This window comes from Electrophorus electricus, chromosome 5 (genome assembly GCF_041902795.1).
Source record: "Electrophorus electricus isolate QZ-2024a chromosome 5, ASM4190279v1, whole genome shotgun sequence".
NCBI classification, from domain to species: domain Eukaryota; kingdom Metazoa; phylum Chordata; class Actinopteri; order Gymnotiformes; family Gymnotidae; genus Electrophorus; species Electrophorus electricus.
In genome coordinates, this window is record NC_137501.1 from 32,611,878 (window position 1) to 32,628,744 (window position 16,867).

Consider the following 16,867-nt stretch of genomic DNA (forward strand, 5'->3'; position numbering starts at 1 on the left):
TCTCCTCCAATTCGTTGCAATTGTACAAGCGTTTCTCGCTCATCCGACTGGAGCGTAACGCTTTATCTGTTAATATCTCTGGTCTCCTTGGGAGTAGAAAGTCTGTTCATGGCTCTTTGGAAAGGGCTGCATCTCCCCTGTAATCGCCTTCGAGCGGCACGCGGATCGAACCCACGGTTTTCACGCTATGATTTTTTTAAATGTGTTGCGCGTCGGAGAAAATGCGCGCGTCGGACGTCATTGCGGCTGAATATCTCTTGTCTCCTTGGGAGTAGAAAGTCTTTTCATGGCTCTTTGGAAAGGGTTGCATCTCCCCTGTAATCTCCTTTAAGCGGCACGCGGATCGGACCCACCGTTCTTACGCTACGATTTTTTAAATGTGGTGCGCGGCGTAGAAAAGACGCGCGTAGGACGTATTTGCGGCTTAATATCTTTGGGCTCCTTGGGAGTAGGAAGTCTGTTCATGCCTCTTTGGAAAGGGCTGCATCTCCCCTGTAATCGCCTTCGAGCGGCACGCGGATCGAACCCACGGTTTTCACGCTATGATTTTTTTAAATGTGGTGCGCGGCGGAGAAAATGCGCGTGTCGGACGTCATTTCGGCTTAATATCTCTTGTCTCCTTGAGAGTAGAAAGTCTTTTCATGGCTCTTTGGAAAGGGTTGCGTCTCCCCTGTAATCGCCTTTAAGCGGCACGCGGATCGGACCCACCGTTCTTACGCTACGATTTTTTAAATGTGGTGCGCGGCGTAGAAAAGACGCGCGTAGGACGTATTTGCGGCTTAATATCTTTGGGCTCCTTGGGAGTAGAAAGTCTGTTCATGGCTCTTTGGAAAGGGCTGCATCTCCCCTGTAATCGCCTTCGCGCGGCACGCGGATCGGAACCATCGTTATCACGCTACGATTTTTTAATGCCGACAGGGACGGGCCGAAAGCGTGGCAGGTGGCGTTCGTTAGGGACAGTCATGGAGGTGATGCGCGCCGAGTTGCAGGCCATTTGGACCTGGCCCGGCCTAGATGTGAGCGTTCAAAGTCAGCGCGTTTGTTTAAACTTTCTCCTCCAATTCGTTGCAATTGTACAAGCGTTTCTCGCTCATCCGACTGGAGCATAACGCTTTATCTGTTAATATCTCTGGTCTCCTTGGGAGTAGAAAGTCTATTCATGGCTCTTTGGAAAGGGCTGCAGCTCCCCTGTAATCGCCTTTAAGCGGCACGCGGATCGGACCCACCGTTCTTACGATACGATTTTTTAAATGTGGTGCGCGGCGTAGAAAAGACGCGCGTAGGACGTATTTGCGGCTTAATATCTTTGGGCTCCTTGGGAGTAGGAAGTCTGTTCATGGCTCTTTGGAAAGGGCTGCATCTCCCCTGTAATCGCCTTCGAGCGGCACGCGGATCGAACCCACGGTTTTCACGCTATGATTTTTTTAAATGTGCTGAGCAGCGGAGAAAATGCGCGCGTTGGACGTAATTGCGGCTTAATATCTCTTGTCTCCTTGGGAATAGAAAGTCTGTTCATGGCTCTTAGGAAAGGGCTGCATCTCCACTGTAATCGCCTTCGAGCAGCACGCGGATCGGAACCATCGTTATCACGCTACGATTTTTTAATGCCTCTAGGGACGGGCCGAAAGCGTGGCAGGTGGCGTTCGTTAGGGACAGTCATGGAGGTGATGCGCACCGAGTTGCAGGCCATTTGGACCTGGCCCGGCCTAGATGTGAGCGTTCAAATTCAGCGCGTTTGTTTAAACTTTCTCCTCCAATTCGTTGCAATTGTACAAGCGTTTCTCGCTCATCCGACTGGAGCGTAACGCTTTATATGTTAATATTTCCGGTCTCCTTGGCAGTAGAAAGTCTGTTCATGGCTCTTTGGAAAGGGCTGCATCTCCCCTGTAATCGCCTTCGCGCGGCACGCGGATCGAACCCACGGTTTTCACGCTATGATTTTTTTAAATGTGCTGCGCGGCGTAGAAAAGACGCGCGTAGGACGTATTTGCGGCTTAATATCTTTGGGCTCCTTGGGAGTAGGAAGTCTGTTCATGCCTCTTTCGAAAGGGCTCCATCTCCCCTGTAATCGCCTTTAAGCGGCACGCGGATCGGACCCACCGTTCTCACGCTACGATTTTTTAAACGTGGTGCGCGTCGGAGAAAATGCGCGTAATATCTCTTGTCTCCTTGGGAGTAGAAAGTCTTTTCATGGCTCTTTGGAAAGGTTTGCATCTCCCTTGTAATCGCCTTTAAGCGGCACGCGGATTGGACCCACCGTTCTTCCGATACGATTTTTTAAATGTGGTGCGCGGCGTAGAAAAGACGCGCGTAGGACGTATTTGCGGCTTAATATCTTTGGGCTCCTTGGGAGTAGGAAGTCTGTTCATGCCTCTTTGGAAAGGGCTGCATCTCCCCTGTAATCGCCTTCGAGCGGCACGCGCATCGGAACCATCGTTATCACGCTACGATTTTTTAATGCCGCCAGGGATAGGCCGAAAGCGTGGCAGGTGGCGTTCGTTAGGGACAGTCATGGAGGTGATGCACACCGAGTTGCACGCCATTTGGAGTTGGCCCGGCCTAGATGTGAGCGTTCAAAGTCAGCGCGTTTGTTTAAACTTTCTCCTCCAATTCTTTGCAATTGTACAAGCGTTTCTCGTTCATCCGACTGGAGCGTAACGCTTTATATGTTAATATTTCTGGTCTCCTTGGGAGTAGAAAGTCTGTTCATGGCTCTTTGGAAAGGGTTGCATCTCCCCTGTAATCGCCTTCGAGCGGCACGCGGATCGAACCCACGGTTTTCACGCTATGATTTTTTTAAATGTGCGCGGCGGAGGAAATGCGCGCGTCGGACGTCATTTCGGCATAATATCTCTTGTCTCCTTGGGAGTAGAAAGTCTTTTCATGGCTCTTTGGAAAGGGCTGCATCTCCGCTGTAATCGCCTTCGAGCGGCACGCGGATCGAACCCACGGTTTTCACGCTATGATTTTTTTAAATGTGGTGCGCGGCGGAGAAAATGCGCGCGTCGGACGTCATTTCGGCTTAATATCTATTGTCTCCTTGGGAGTAGAAAGTCTTTTCATGGCTCTTTGGAAAGGTTTGCATCTCCCTTGTAATCGCCTTTAAGCTGCACGCGGATTGGACCCACCGTTCTTCCGATACGATTTTTTAAATGTGGTGCGCGGCGTAGAAAAGACGCGCGTAGGACGTATTTGCGGCTTAATATCTTTGGGCTCCTTGGGAGTAGGAAGTCTGTTCATGCCTCTTTGGAAAGGGCTGCATCTCCCCTGTAATCGCCTTCGAGCGGCACGCGGATCGAACCCACGGTTTTCACGCTATGATTTTTTTAAATGTGCTGCGCGGCGGAGAAAATGCGCGCGTCGGATGTCATTGCGGCTTAATATCTCGTTTCCTTGGGAGTAGAAAGTATTTTCATGGTTCTTTGGAAAGGGTTGCATCTCCCCTGTAATCGCCTTTAAGCGGCACGCGGATCGGACCCATCGTTCTCACGCTACGATTTTTTAAAATCCGCCAGGGACGGAACGAACGCTTGGCAGGTGGCGTTCGTGACGGACAGTCAAGCAGTTAATGCGCACCGAGCTGCAGGCCATTTGGACCTGGCCCAGCCTAGATGTGAGTATTCAAAGTCAGCACGTTTGTTTCAAAGTTCTCCACCAATTCGTTGTAATTGCGTGTGTGCGCGTGAACACCAGGTTTGTGGAGGAGTTCGTCCTTGGACTGTACAAGGGGAGACAGTGTGTGGCCTGGCTGCGTGAGGTTGCAGTTTGCTGGGCATGAGAGATTGGCATGTGGTGCCCTGGAGGTGTGGTTGTTCCAGGACGGGCAAGGTGGGGTAGTGTGGCTGGGTGACGGTGCGCTTCACTGGGGATGTGGTTGTGAGTTGCAGGCCCATTCCTTTGAATGACAGAAAGGATCTGATTTGTTTCCAGGTTTAAACGTACTTTGCTGGGCATGTGATTTGGACCCATCGGGTACGGAACCCTTTCCGTCACGTGCTCGTTTTCCACGCCTTCAGCGCAGGTAGCCTGCGAATTTAAAACCGACGTGCATTTTATTCTTTTCCCCTTTTATCCCTTCATATCTCTCCGCTACCTTGGAGAAGAGAGACGCACGCGGGTAAATAAAATGTAAATATCTCTAAATATCTGTATAATATGTAAATAAAAGGAAGAAGTGGTTGTGTAGTGTAGTCGTTTCATTATAAATAATCTCATAATAATTTTATCCACAAATTCTTATACATTTATACATGTTTATCTCTCTCTTTGTCTGTGTGTGTGTGTGTGTGTGTGTGTGTGTGTGTGTGTGTGTGTGTGTGTGTGTGTGGTTCTGTGTCACTAGTGGGGCCTGTGGCCCGATTGGAGTGTTTGCGGTGTGAGAAGGAGGAGTTGGATAACAGTTTCTTGGAGCAGCTGAAGGAGTTGAGGTTGCAGAAGCAGAAGGAGCTGCAGGTTCTTCAGGAGATGCTGAAACACAAGCAGCAGGAGGAGACAGAGCTCCTGCAGAAACAGCAGGAGGAGGAGGAGCATAACAGGTCCATCAAGAGTAAGTACTATGGAAATGCAATAATACTAACATAACTAATAATGAATGCTAGCCTTTAGGCTCCAATAAAAGTGATACTAATATATGTATAGTACTATATATATTATATTTTATATATTCAGTAGTAATTATGTAGTATATACAATCTATGTTATATCCAGCAGTAATGATACTTGCTCTGGCAGATCTGAAAATGGCCTGTGAACAGGAGAAGAAATCTCTGGAGGAAGAACTTGAGAAGCTCAGACTGTCACTGCAGGTAGAGATCCCTTATAGTGTCAGTACACATCCACCAGTACCTCCACCTTTCACTTATAACGTCAGTACACATTCAGTACACATTCCCACCTTTCCATTGTACTGGCTGTAGTGATGATTCGTATGTGTGGGTTATACCAGCCCATAGAGGAGGACATTATGAGTCTGAAAGTGGCGCTGGAGATGAAGAACCAGGAGATCAAAGATCAGCACGATCTTTTGGTCAAACTATATACTCTGTATGTATACTATATACTCTGTATGTAGTACCTGGTTTAACACTATATCCTCTTTATATATACTATATACTGTTTATGTAGCTCCTGGTTTAACACTATACCCTCAGCTTACTCTAGTCTGCAGATGTGAAGAAATTAAACAGAATGTGTATCTGTGTATATGTGCGCACCTGTATGTGTCTGGTTGTAGTATTATTTAAAGGGTCAAACTCCGTAAAGTGTGCCGAGGCCCAGAGCTACTTTGATGGGCATGATTCTGTGACCTCTTGGGCCTTGAAATGTGGTGCTTTGAATGATTTAAAGAGTGAAACGGTCTGAAGTGTGCCCACGTTTAAAGCAACCTTGCTGGGCATGACTGTGTGACCTCTTGGGCCAGGAAGTCTGTTTCTAGTTTTATTTAAACGGTCAAACTGCGTGAAGTGTGCCCAGGCCCAGAGCTACTTTGCTGGGCATGACTGTGTGACCTCTTGGGCCTGGAAGTCTGGTTGTAGTATGATTTTAAAGGGTCAAATGGTCTCCATTGTGTGTCCAGGTTTAAGGCTACTTTGCTGGGCATGTGATTTGGACCCATCGGGTACGGAAGCCTTTCCGTCACGTGCTCGTTTTCCACGCCTTCAGCGCAGGTAGCCTGCGAATTTAAAACCGACGTGCATTTTATTCTTTTCCCCTTTTATCCTTTCATATCTCTCCGCTACCTTGGAGAAGAGAGACGCACGCGGGTAAATAAAATGTAAATATCTCTAAATATCTGTATAATATGTAAATAAAAGGAAGATGTGGTTGTGTAGTGTAGTCGTTTGATTATAAATAATCTCATAATAATTTTATCCACAAATTCTTATACATTTATACATGTTTATCTCTCTCTGTGTGTGTGTGTGTGTGGTTCTGTGTCACTAGTGGGGCCTGTGGCCCGATTGGAGTGTTTGCGGTGGAGAAGGAGGAGTTGGAGAACAGTTTGTTGGAGCAGCTGAAGGAGTTGAGGTTGCAGAAGCAGAAGGAGCTGCAGGTTCTTCAGGAGATGCTGAAACACAAGCAGCAGGAGGAGACAGAGCTCCTGCAGAAACAGCAGGAGGAGGAGGAGCATAACAGGTCCATCAAGAGTAAGTACTATGGAAATGCAATAATACTAACATAACTAATAATGAATGTTAGCCTTTAGGCTCCAATAAAAGTGATACTAATATATGTATAGTACTATATATATTATATTTTATATATTCAGCAGTAATTATGTAGTATATACAATCTGTGTTATATCCAGCAGTAATGATACTTGCTCTGGCAGATATGAAAATGGCCTGTGAACAGGAGAAGAAATCTCTGGAGGCAGAACTTGAGAAGCTCAGACTTTCACTGCAGGTAGAGATCCCTTATAGTGTCAGTACACATCCACCAGTAGCTCCACCTTTCACTTATAACGTCAGTACACATTCAGTACACATTCCCACCTTTCCATTGTACTGGCTGTAGTGATGATTCGTGTGTGTGGGTTATACAAGCCCATAGAGGAGGACATTATGAGTCTGAAAGTGGCGCTGGAGATGAAGAACCAGGAGATCAAAGATCAGCACGATCTTTTGGTCAAACTATATACTCTGTATGTATACTATATACTCTGTATGTAGTACCTGGTTTAACACTATATCCTCTGTATATATACTATATATTGTTTATGTAGCACCTGGTTTAACACTATACCCTCAGCTTACTCTAGTCTGCAGATGTGAAGAAATTAAACAGAATGTGTATCTGTGTATATGTGCGCACCTGTATGTGTCTGGTTGTAGTATTATTTAAAGGGTCAAACTGCGTGAAGTGTGCCCAGGCCCAGAGCTACTTTGATGGGCATGATTCTGTGACCTCTTGGGCCTTGAAATGTGGTGCTTTGAATGATTTAAAGAGTGAAACGGTCTGAAGTGTGCCCACGTTTAAAGCAACCTTGCTGGGCATGACTGTGTGACCTCTTGGGCCAGGAAGTCTGTTTCTAGTTTTATTTAAACGGTCAAACTGCGTGAAGTGTGCCCAGGCCCAGAGCTACTTTGCTGGGCATGACTGTGTGACCTCTTGGGCCTGGAAGTCTGGTTGTAGCATGATTTTAAAGGGTCAAATGGTCTCCATTGTGTGTCCAGGTTTAAGGCTACTTTGCTGGGCATGTGATTTGGACCCATCGGGTACGGAAGCCTTTCCGTCACGTGCTTGGTTTTCCACGCCTTCAGCGCAGGTAGCCTGCGAATTTAAAACCGACGTGCATTTTATTCTTTTCCCCTTTTATCCCTTCATATCTCTCCGCTACCTTGGAGAAGAGAGACGCACGCGGGTAAATAAAATGTAAATATCTCTAAATATCTGTATAATATGTAAATAAAAGGAAGAAGTGGTTGTGTAGTGTAGTCGTTTCATTATAAATAATCTCATAATAATTTTATCCACAAATTCTTATACATTTATACATGTTTATCTCTCTCTGTGTGTGTGTGTGTGTGTGTGTGTGTGTGTGTGTGTGTGTGTGTGTGGTTCTGTGTCACTAGTGGGGCCTGTGGCCCGATTGGAGTGTTTGCGGTGTGAGAAGGAGGAGTTGGATAACAGTTTCTTGGAGCAGCTGAAGGAGTTGAGGTTGCAGAAGCAGAAGGAGCTGCAGGTTCTTCAGGAGATGCTGAAACACAAGCAGCAGGAGGAGACAGAGCTCCTGCAGAAACAGCAGGAGGAGGAGGAGCATAACAGGTCCATCAAGAGTAAGTACTATGGAAATGCAATAATACTAACATAACTAATAATGAATGCTAGCCTTTAGGCTCCAATAAAAGTGATACTAATATATGTATATAACTATATATATTATATTTTATATATTCAGTAGTAATTATGTAGTATATACAATCTATGTTATATCCAGCAGTAATGATACTTGCTCTGGCAGATATGAAAATGGCCTGTGAACAGGAGAAGAAATCTCTGGAGGAAGAACTTGAGAAGCTCAGACTGTCACTGCAGGTAGAGATCCCTTATAGTGTCAGTACACATCCACCAGTACCTCCACCTTTCACTTATAACGTCAGTACACATTCAGTACACATTCCCACCTTTCCATTGTACTGGCTGTAGTGATGATTCGTATGTGTGGGTTATACCAGCCCATAGAGGAGGACATTATGAGTCTGAAAGTGGCGCTGGAGATGAAGAACCAGGAGATCAAAGATCAGCACGATCTTTTGGTCAAACTATATACTCTGTATGTATACTATATACTCTGTATGTAGTACCTGGTTTAACACTATATCCTCTTTATATATACTATATACTGTTTATGTAGCTCCTGGTTTAACACTATACCCTCAGCTTACTCTAGTCTGCAGATGTGAAGAAATTAAACAGAATGTGTATCTGTGTATATGTGCGCACCTGTATGTGTCTGGTTGTAGTATTATTTAAAGGGTCAAACTCCGTAAAGTGTGCCCAGGCCCAGAGCTACTTTGATGGGCATGATTCTGTGACCTCTTGGGCCTTGAAATGTGGTGCTTTGAATGATTTAAAGAGTGAAACGGTCTGAAGTGTGCCCACGTTTAAAGCAACCTTGCTGGGCATGACTGTGTGACCTCTTGGGCCAGGAAGTCTGTTTCTAGTTTTATTTAAACGGTCAAACTGCGTGAAGTGTGCCCAGGCCCAGAGCTACTTTGCTGGGCATGACTGTGTGACCTCTTGGGCCTGGAAGTCTGGTTGTAGTATGATTTTAAAGGGTCAAATGGTCTCCATTGTGTGTCCAGGTTTAAGGCTACTTTGCTGGGCATGTGATTTGGACCCATCGGGTACGGAAGCCTTTCCGTCACGTGCTCGTTTTCCACGCCTTCAGCGCAGGTAGCCTGCGAATTTAAAACCGACGTGCATTTTATTCTTTTCCCCTTTTATCCTTTCATATCTCTCCGCTACCTTGGAGAAGAGAGACGCACGCGGGTAAATAAAATGTAAATATCTCTAAATATCTGTATAATATGTAAATAAAAGGAAGATGTGGTTGTGTAGTGTAGTTGTTTGATTATAAATAATCTCATAATAATTTTATCCACAAATTCTTATACATTTATACATGTTTATCTCTCTGTGTGTGTGTGTGTGTGTGTGTGTCTGTGTGTGTGTGTGTGTGTGGTTCTGTGTCACTAGTGGGGCCTGTGGCCCGATTGGAGTGTTTGCGGTGTGAGAAGGAGGAGTTGGAGAACAGTTTGTTTGAGCAGCTGAAGGAGTTGAGGTTGCAGAAGCAGAAGGAGCTGCAGGTTCTTCAGGAGATGCTGAAACACAAGCAGCAGGAGGAGACAGAGCTCCTGCAGAAACAGCAGGAGGAGGAGGAGCATAACAGGTCCATCAAGAGTAAGTACTATGGAAATGCAATAATACTAACATAACTAATAATGAATGTTAGCCTTTAGGCTCCAATAAAAGTGACACTAATATATGTATAGTACTATATATATTATATTTTATATATTCAGTAGTAATTATGTAGTATATACAATCTGTGTTATATCCAGCAGTAATGATACTTGCTCTGGCAGATATGAAAATGGCCTGTGAACAGGAGAAGAAATCTCTGGAGGAAGAACTTGAGAAGCTCAGACTGTCACTGCAGGTAGAGATCCCTTATAGTGTCAGTACACATCCACCAGTACCACCACCTCTCACTTATAACGTCAGTACACATTCAGTACACATTCCCACCTTTCCATTGTACTGGCTGTAGTGATGATTCGTGTCTGTGTTATACCAGCCCATAGAGGAGGACATTATGAGTCTGAAAGTGGCGCTGGAGATGAAGAACCAGGAGATCAAAGATCAGCACGATCTTTTGGTCAAACTATATACTCTGTATGTATACTATATCGAACCCACGGTTTTCACGCTACGATTTTTTTAAATGTGGTGAGCTGCGGAGAAAAGACGCGGTCCGGACGTATTTGTGGCTTAATATCTCTTGTCTCCTTGGGAGTAGGAAGTCTGTTCATGGCTCTTTGGAAAGGGCTGCATCTCCCCTCTAATTGCCTTCGAGCTTCAAGCGGATTGGACCCACGGTTATCACGCTACGATTTTTTAAAGCCGCCAGGGACGGGCCGAAAGCGTGGCAGGTGGCGTTCGTTAGGGACAGTCATGGAGGTGATGCGCACCGAGTTGCACGCCATTTGGACTTGGCCAGACCTAGATGTGAGCGTTCAAAGTCAGCGCGTTTGTTTAAACTTTCTCCTCCAATTCGTTGCAACTGCTCAAGCGTTTCTCGCTCATCCGACTGGAGCGTAACGCTTTATATGTTAATATCTCTTGTCTCCTTGGGAGTAGGAAGTCTGTTCATGGATCTTTGGAAAGGGCTGCATCTCCCCTGTAATCGCCTTCGAGCGGCACGCGGATCGAACCCACGGTTTTCACGCTATGATTTTTTTAAATGTGTTGCGCGTCGGAGAAAATGCGCGCGTCGGACGTCATTGCGGCTTAATATCTCTTGTCTCCTTGGGAGTAGAAAGTCTTTTCATGGTTCTTTGGAAAGGGTTGCATCTCCCCTGTAATCGCCTTTAAGCGGCACGCGGATCGGACCCACCGTTCTTACGCTACGATTTTTTAAATGTGGTGCGCGGCGTAGAAAAGACGCGCTTAGGACTTATTTGCGGCTTAATATCTTTGGGCTCCTTGGGAGTAGAAAGTCTGTTCATGGCTCTTTGGAAAGGGCTGCATCTCCCCTGTAATCGCATTCGCGCGGCACGCGGATCGGAATCATCGTTATCACGCTACGATTTTTTAATGCCGACAGGGACGGGCCGAAAGCTTGGCAGGTGGCGTTCGTTAGGAAAAGTCATGGACGTGATGCGGACCGAGTTGCAGGCCATTTGGACCTGGCCCGGCCTAGATGTGAGCCTTCAAAGTCAGCGCGTTTGTTTAAACTTTCTCCTCCAATTCGTTGCAATTGTACAAGCGTTTCTCGCTCATCCGACTGGAGCGTAACGCTTTATCTGTTAATATCTCTGGTCTCCTTGGGAGTAGAAAGTCTGTTCATGGCTCTTTGGAAAGGGATGCATCTCCCCTGTAATCGCCTTTAAGCGGCACGCGGATCGGACCCACCGTTCTCACGCTACGATTTTTTAAACGTGGTGCGCGTCGGAGAAAATGCGCGTAATATCTCTTGTCTCCTTGGGAGTAGAAAGTCTGTTCATGGCTCTTTGGAAAGGGCTGTATCTCCCCTGTAATCGCCTTCGAGCGGCACGCGGATCGAACCCACGTTTTTCACGCTACGATTTTTTTTAAATGTGTTGCGCGGCGGAGAAAAGACGCGCGCCGGACGTATTTGCGGCTTAATATCTCTTGTCTCATTGGGTGTAGAAAGTCTGTTCATGGCTCTTTGGAAAGGGCTGCATCTCCCCTGTAATCGCCTTCGAGCGGCACGCGGATCGAACCCACGGTTTTCACGCTATGATTTTTTTAAATGTGGTGCGCGGCGGAGGAAATGCGCGCGTCGGACGTCATTTCGGTTTAATATCTCTTGTCTCCTTGGGAGTAGAAAGTCTTTTCATGGCTCTTTGGAAAGGGCTGCATCTCCGCTGTAAACGCCTTCGAGCGGCACGCGGATCGAACCCACGGTTTTCACGCTATGATTTTTTTAAATGTGGTGCGCGGCGGAGAAAATGCGCGCGTCGGACGTCATTTCGGCTTAATATCTATTGTCTCCTTGGGAGTAGAAAGTCTTTTCATGGCTCTTTGGAAAGGTTTGCATCTCCCTTGTAATCGCCTTTAAGCGGCACGCGGATTGGACCCACCGTTCTTCCGATACGATTTTTTAAATGTGGTGCGCGGCGTAGAAAAGACGCGCGTAGGACGTATTTGCGGCTTAATATCTTTGGGCTCCTTGGGAGTAGGAAGTCTGTTCATGCCTCTTTGGAAAGGGCTGCATCTCCCCTGTAATCGCCTTCGAGCGGCACGCGGATCGAACCCACGGTTTTCACGCTATGATTTTTTTAAATGTGGTGCGCGGCGGAGGAAATGCGCGCGTCGGACGTCATTTCGGCTTAATATCTCTTGTCTCCTTGGGAGTAGAAAGTCTTTTCATGGCTCTTTGGAAAGGGCTGCATCTCCCCTGTAATCGCCTTTAAGCGGCACGCGGATCGAACCCACGGTTTTCACGCTACGATTTTTTTTAAATGTGTTGCGCGGCGGAGAATAGACGCGCGCCGGACGTATTTGCGGCTTGATATCTCTTGTCTCATTGGGAGTAGAAAGTCTGTTCATGGCTCTTTGGAAAGGTTTGCATCTCCCCTGTAATCGCCTTTAAGCGGCACGCGGATCGGACCCACCGTTCTTACGCTACGATTTTTTAAATGTGGTGCGCGGCGTAGAAAAGACGCGCGTAGGACGTATTTGCGGCTTAATATCTTTGGGCTCTTTGGGAGTAGGAAGTCTGTTCATGCCTCTTTGGAAAGGGCTCCATCTCCCCTGTAATCGCCTTCGAGCGGCACGCGGATCGAACCCACGGTTTTCACGCTATGATTTCTTTAAATGTGCTGCGCGGCGGAGAAAATGCGCGCGTCGGAAGTCATTGCGGCTTAATATCTCTTGTCTCCTTGGGAGTAGAAAGTCTTTTCATGGTTCTTTGGAAAGGGTTGCATCTCCCCTGTAATCGCCTTTAAGCGGCACGCGGATCGGACCCACCGTTCTCACGCTACGATTTTTTAAACGTGGTGCGCGTCGGAGAAAATGCGCGTAATATCTCTTGTCTCCTTGGGAGTAGAAAGTCTGTTCATGGCTCTTTGGAAAGGGCTGTATCTCCCCTGTAATCGCCTTCGAGCGGCACGCGCATCGGAACCATCGTTATCACGCTACGATTTTTTAATGCCGCCAGGGATAGGCCGAAAGCGTGGCAGGTGGCGTTCGTTAGGGACAGTCATGGAGGTGATGCACACCGAGTTGCACGCCATTTGGAGTTGGCCCGGCCTAGATGTGAGCGTTCAAAGTCAGCGCGTTTGTTTAAACTTTCTCCTCCAATTCGTTGCAATTGTACAAGCGTTTCTCGTTCATCCGACTGGAGCGTAACGCTTTATATGTTAATATTTCTGGTCTCCTTGGGAGTAGAAAGTCTGTTCATGGCTCTTTGGAAAGGGATGCATCTCCCCTGTAATCGCCTTCGAGCGGCACGCGGATCGAACCCACGGTTTTCACGCTATGATTTTTTTAAATGTGGTGCGCGGCGGAGGAAATGCGCGCGTCGGACGTCATTTCGGCTTAATATCTATTGTCTCCTTTGGAGTAGAAAGTCTTTTCATGGCTCTTTGGAAAGGTTTGCATCTCCCTTGTAATCGCCTTTAAGCGGCACGCGGATTGGACCCACCGTTCTTCCGATACGATTTTTTTTAAATGTGTTGCGCGGCGGAGAATAGACGCGCGCCGGACGTATTTGCGGCTTGATATCTCTTGTCTCATAGGGAGTAGGAAGTCTGTTCATGCCTCTTTGGAAAGGGCTCCATCTCCCCTGTAATCGCCTTCGAGCGGCACGCGGATCGAACCCACGGTTTTCACGCTATGATTTTTTTAAATGTGCTGCGCGGCGGAGAAAATGCGCGCGTCGGACGTCATTGCGGCTTAATATCTCTTGTCTCCTTGGGAGTAGGAAGTCTGTTCATGCCTCTTTGGAAAGGGTTGCATCTCCCCTGTAATCGCCTTTAAGCGGCACGCGGATCGGACCCACCGTTCTCACGCTACGATTTTTTAAACGTGGTGCGCGTCGGAGAAAATGCGCGTAATATCTCTTGTCTCCTTGGGAGTAGAAAGTCTGTTCATGGCTCTTTGGAAAGGGATGCATCTCCCCTGTAATCGCCTTCGAGCGGCACGCGGATCGAACCCACGGTTTTCACGCTATGATTTTTTTAAATGTGGTGCGCGGCGGAGGAAATGCGCGCGTCGGACGTCATTTCGGCTTAATATCTATTGTCTCCTTTGGAGTAGAAAGTCTTTTCATGGCTCTTTGGAAAGGTTTGCATCTCCCTTGTAATCGCCTTTAAGCGGCACGCGGATTGGACCCACCGTTCTTCCGATACGATTTTTTTTAAATGTGTTGCGCGGCGGAGAATAGACGCGCGCCGGACGTATTTGCGGCTTGATATCTCTTGTCTCATAGGGAGTAGGAAGTCTGTTCATGCCTCTTTGGAAAGGGCTCCATCTCCCCTGTAATCGCCTTCGAGCGGCACGCGGATCGAACCCACGGTTTTCACGCTATGATTTTTTTAAATGTGCTGCGCGGCGGAGAAAATGCGCGCGTCGGACGTCATTGCGGCTTAATATCTCTTGTCTCCTTGGGAGTAGGAAGTCTGTTCATGCCTCTTTGGAAAGGGTTGCATCTCCCCTGTAATCGCCTTTAAGCGGCTCGCGGATCGGACCCACCGTTCTCACGCTACGATTTTTTAAACGTGGTGCGCGTCGGAGAAAATGCGCGTAATATCTCTTGTCTCCTTGGGAGTAGAAAGTCTTTTCATGGCTCTTTGGAAAGGGCTGCATCTCCGCTGTAATCGCCTTCGAGCGGCACGCGGATCGAACCCACGGTTTTCACGCTATGATTTTTTTAAATGTGGTGCGCGGCGGAGAAAATGCGCGCGTCGGACGTCATTTCGGCTTAATATCTATTGTCTCCTTGGGAGTAGAAAGTCTTTTCATGGCTCTTTGGAAAGGTTTGCATCTCCCTTGTAATCGCCTTTAAGCGGCACGCGGATTGGACCCACCGTTCTTCCGATACGATTTTTTAAATGTGGTGCGCGGCGTAGAAAAGACGCGCGTAGGACGTATTTGCGGCTTAATATCTTTGGGCTCCTTGGGAGTAGGAAGTCTGTTCATGCCTCTTTGGAAAGGGCTGCATCTCCCCTGTAATCGCCTTCGAGCGGCACGCGGATCGAACCCACGGTTTTCACGCTATGATTTTTTTAAATGTGGTGCGCGGCGGAGGAAATGCGCGCGTCGGACGTCATTTCGGCTTAATATCTCTTGTCTCCTTGGGAGTAGAAAGTCTTGTCATGGCTCTTTGGAAAGGTTTGCATCTCCCCTGTAATCGCCTTTAAGCGGCACGCGGATCGGACCCACCGTTCTTACGCTACGATTTTTTAAATGTGGTGCGCGGCGTAGAAAAGACGCGCGTTGGACGTATTTGCGGCTTAATATCTTTGGGCTCCTTGGGAGTAGGAAGTCTGTTCATGCCTCTTTGGAAAGGGCTCCATCTCCCCTGTAATCGCCTTCGAGCGGCACGCGGATCGAACCCACGGTTTTCACGCTATGATTTTTTTAAATGTGCTGCGCGGCGGAGAAAATGCGCGCGTCGGACGTCATTGCGGCTTAATATCTCTTGTCTCCTTGGGAGTAGAAAGTCTTTTCATGGTTCTTTGGAAAGGGTTGCATCTCCCCTGTAATCGCCTTTAAGCGGCACGCGGATCGGACCCACCGTTCTTACGCTACGATTTTTTAAATGTGGTGCGAGGCGTAGAAAAGACGCGCGTAGGACTTATTTGCGGCTTAATATCTTTGGGCTCCTTGGGAGTAGAAAGTCTGTTCATGGCTATTTGGAAAGGGCTGCATCTCCCCTGTAATCGCCTTCGAGCGGCACGCGGATCGAACCCACGGTTTTCACGCTATGATTTTTTTAAATGTGGTGCGCGGCGGAGGAAATGCGCGCGTCGGACGTCATTTCGGCTTAATATCTCTTGTCTCCTTGGGAGTAGAAAGTCTTTTCATGGCTCTTTGGAAAGGGCTGCATCTCCGCTGTAATCGCCTTCGAGCGGCACGCGGATCGAACCCACGGTTTTCACGCTATGATTTTTTTAAATGTGGTGCGCGTCGGAGAAAATGCGCGCGTCGGACGTCATTTCGGCTTAATATCTATTGTCTCCTTGGGAGTAGAAAGTCTTTTCATGGCTCTTTGGAAAGGTTTGCATCTCCCTTGTAATCGCCTTCGAGCGGCACGCGGATTGGACCCACCGTTCTTCCGATACGATTTTTTAAATGTGGTGCGCGGCGTAGAAAAGACGCGCGTAGGACGTATTTGCGGCTTAATATCTTTGGGCTCCTTGGGAGTAGGAAGTCTATTCATGCCTCTTTGGAAAGGGCTGCATCTCCCCTGTAATCGCCTTCGAGCGGCACGTGGATCGAACCCACGGTTTTCACGCTATGATTTTATTAAATGTGCTGCGCGGCGGAGAAAATGCGCGCGTCGCACGTCATTGCGGCTTAATATCTCTTGTCTCCTTGGGAGTAGAAAGTCTGTTCATGGCTCTTTGGAAAGGGATGCATCTCCCCTGTAATCGCCTTTAAGCGGCACGCGGATCGGACCCACCGTTCTCACGCTACGATTTTTTAAACGTGGTGCGCGTCGGAGAAAATGCGCGTAATATCTCTTGTCTCCTTGGGAGTAGAAAGTCTGTTCATGGCTCTTTGGAAAGGGCTGTATCTCCCCTGTAATCGCCTTCGAGCGGCACGCGCATCGGAACCATCGTTATCACGCTACGATTTTTTAATGCCGCCAGGGACGGGCCGAAAGCGTGGCAGGTGGCGTTCGTTAGGGACAGTCATGGAGGTGATGCGCACCGAGTTGCACGCCATTTGGAGCTGGCCCGGCCTAGATGTGAGCGTTCAAAGTCAGCGCGTTTGTTTAAACTTTCTCCTCCAATTCGTTGCAATTGTACAAGCGTTTCTCGTTCATCCGACTGGAGCGTAACGCTTTATATGTTAATATTTCTGGTCTCCTTGGGAGTAGAAAGTCTGTTCATGGCTCTTTTGAAAGGGATGCATCTCCCCTGTAATCGCCTTCGAGCGGCACGCGGAT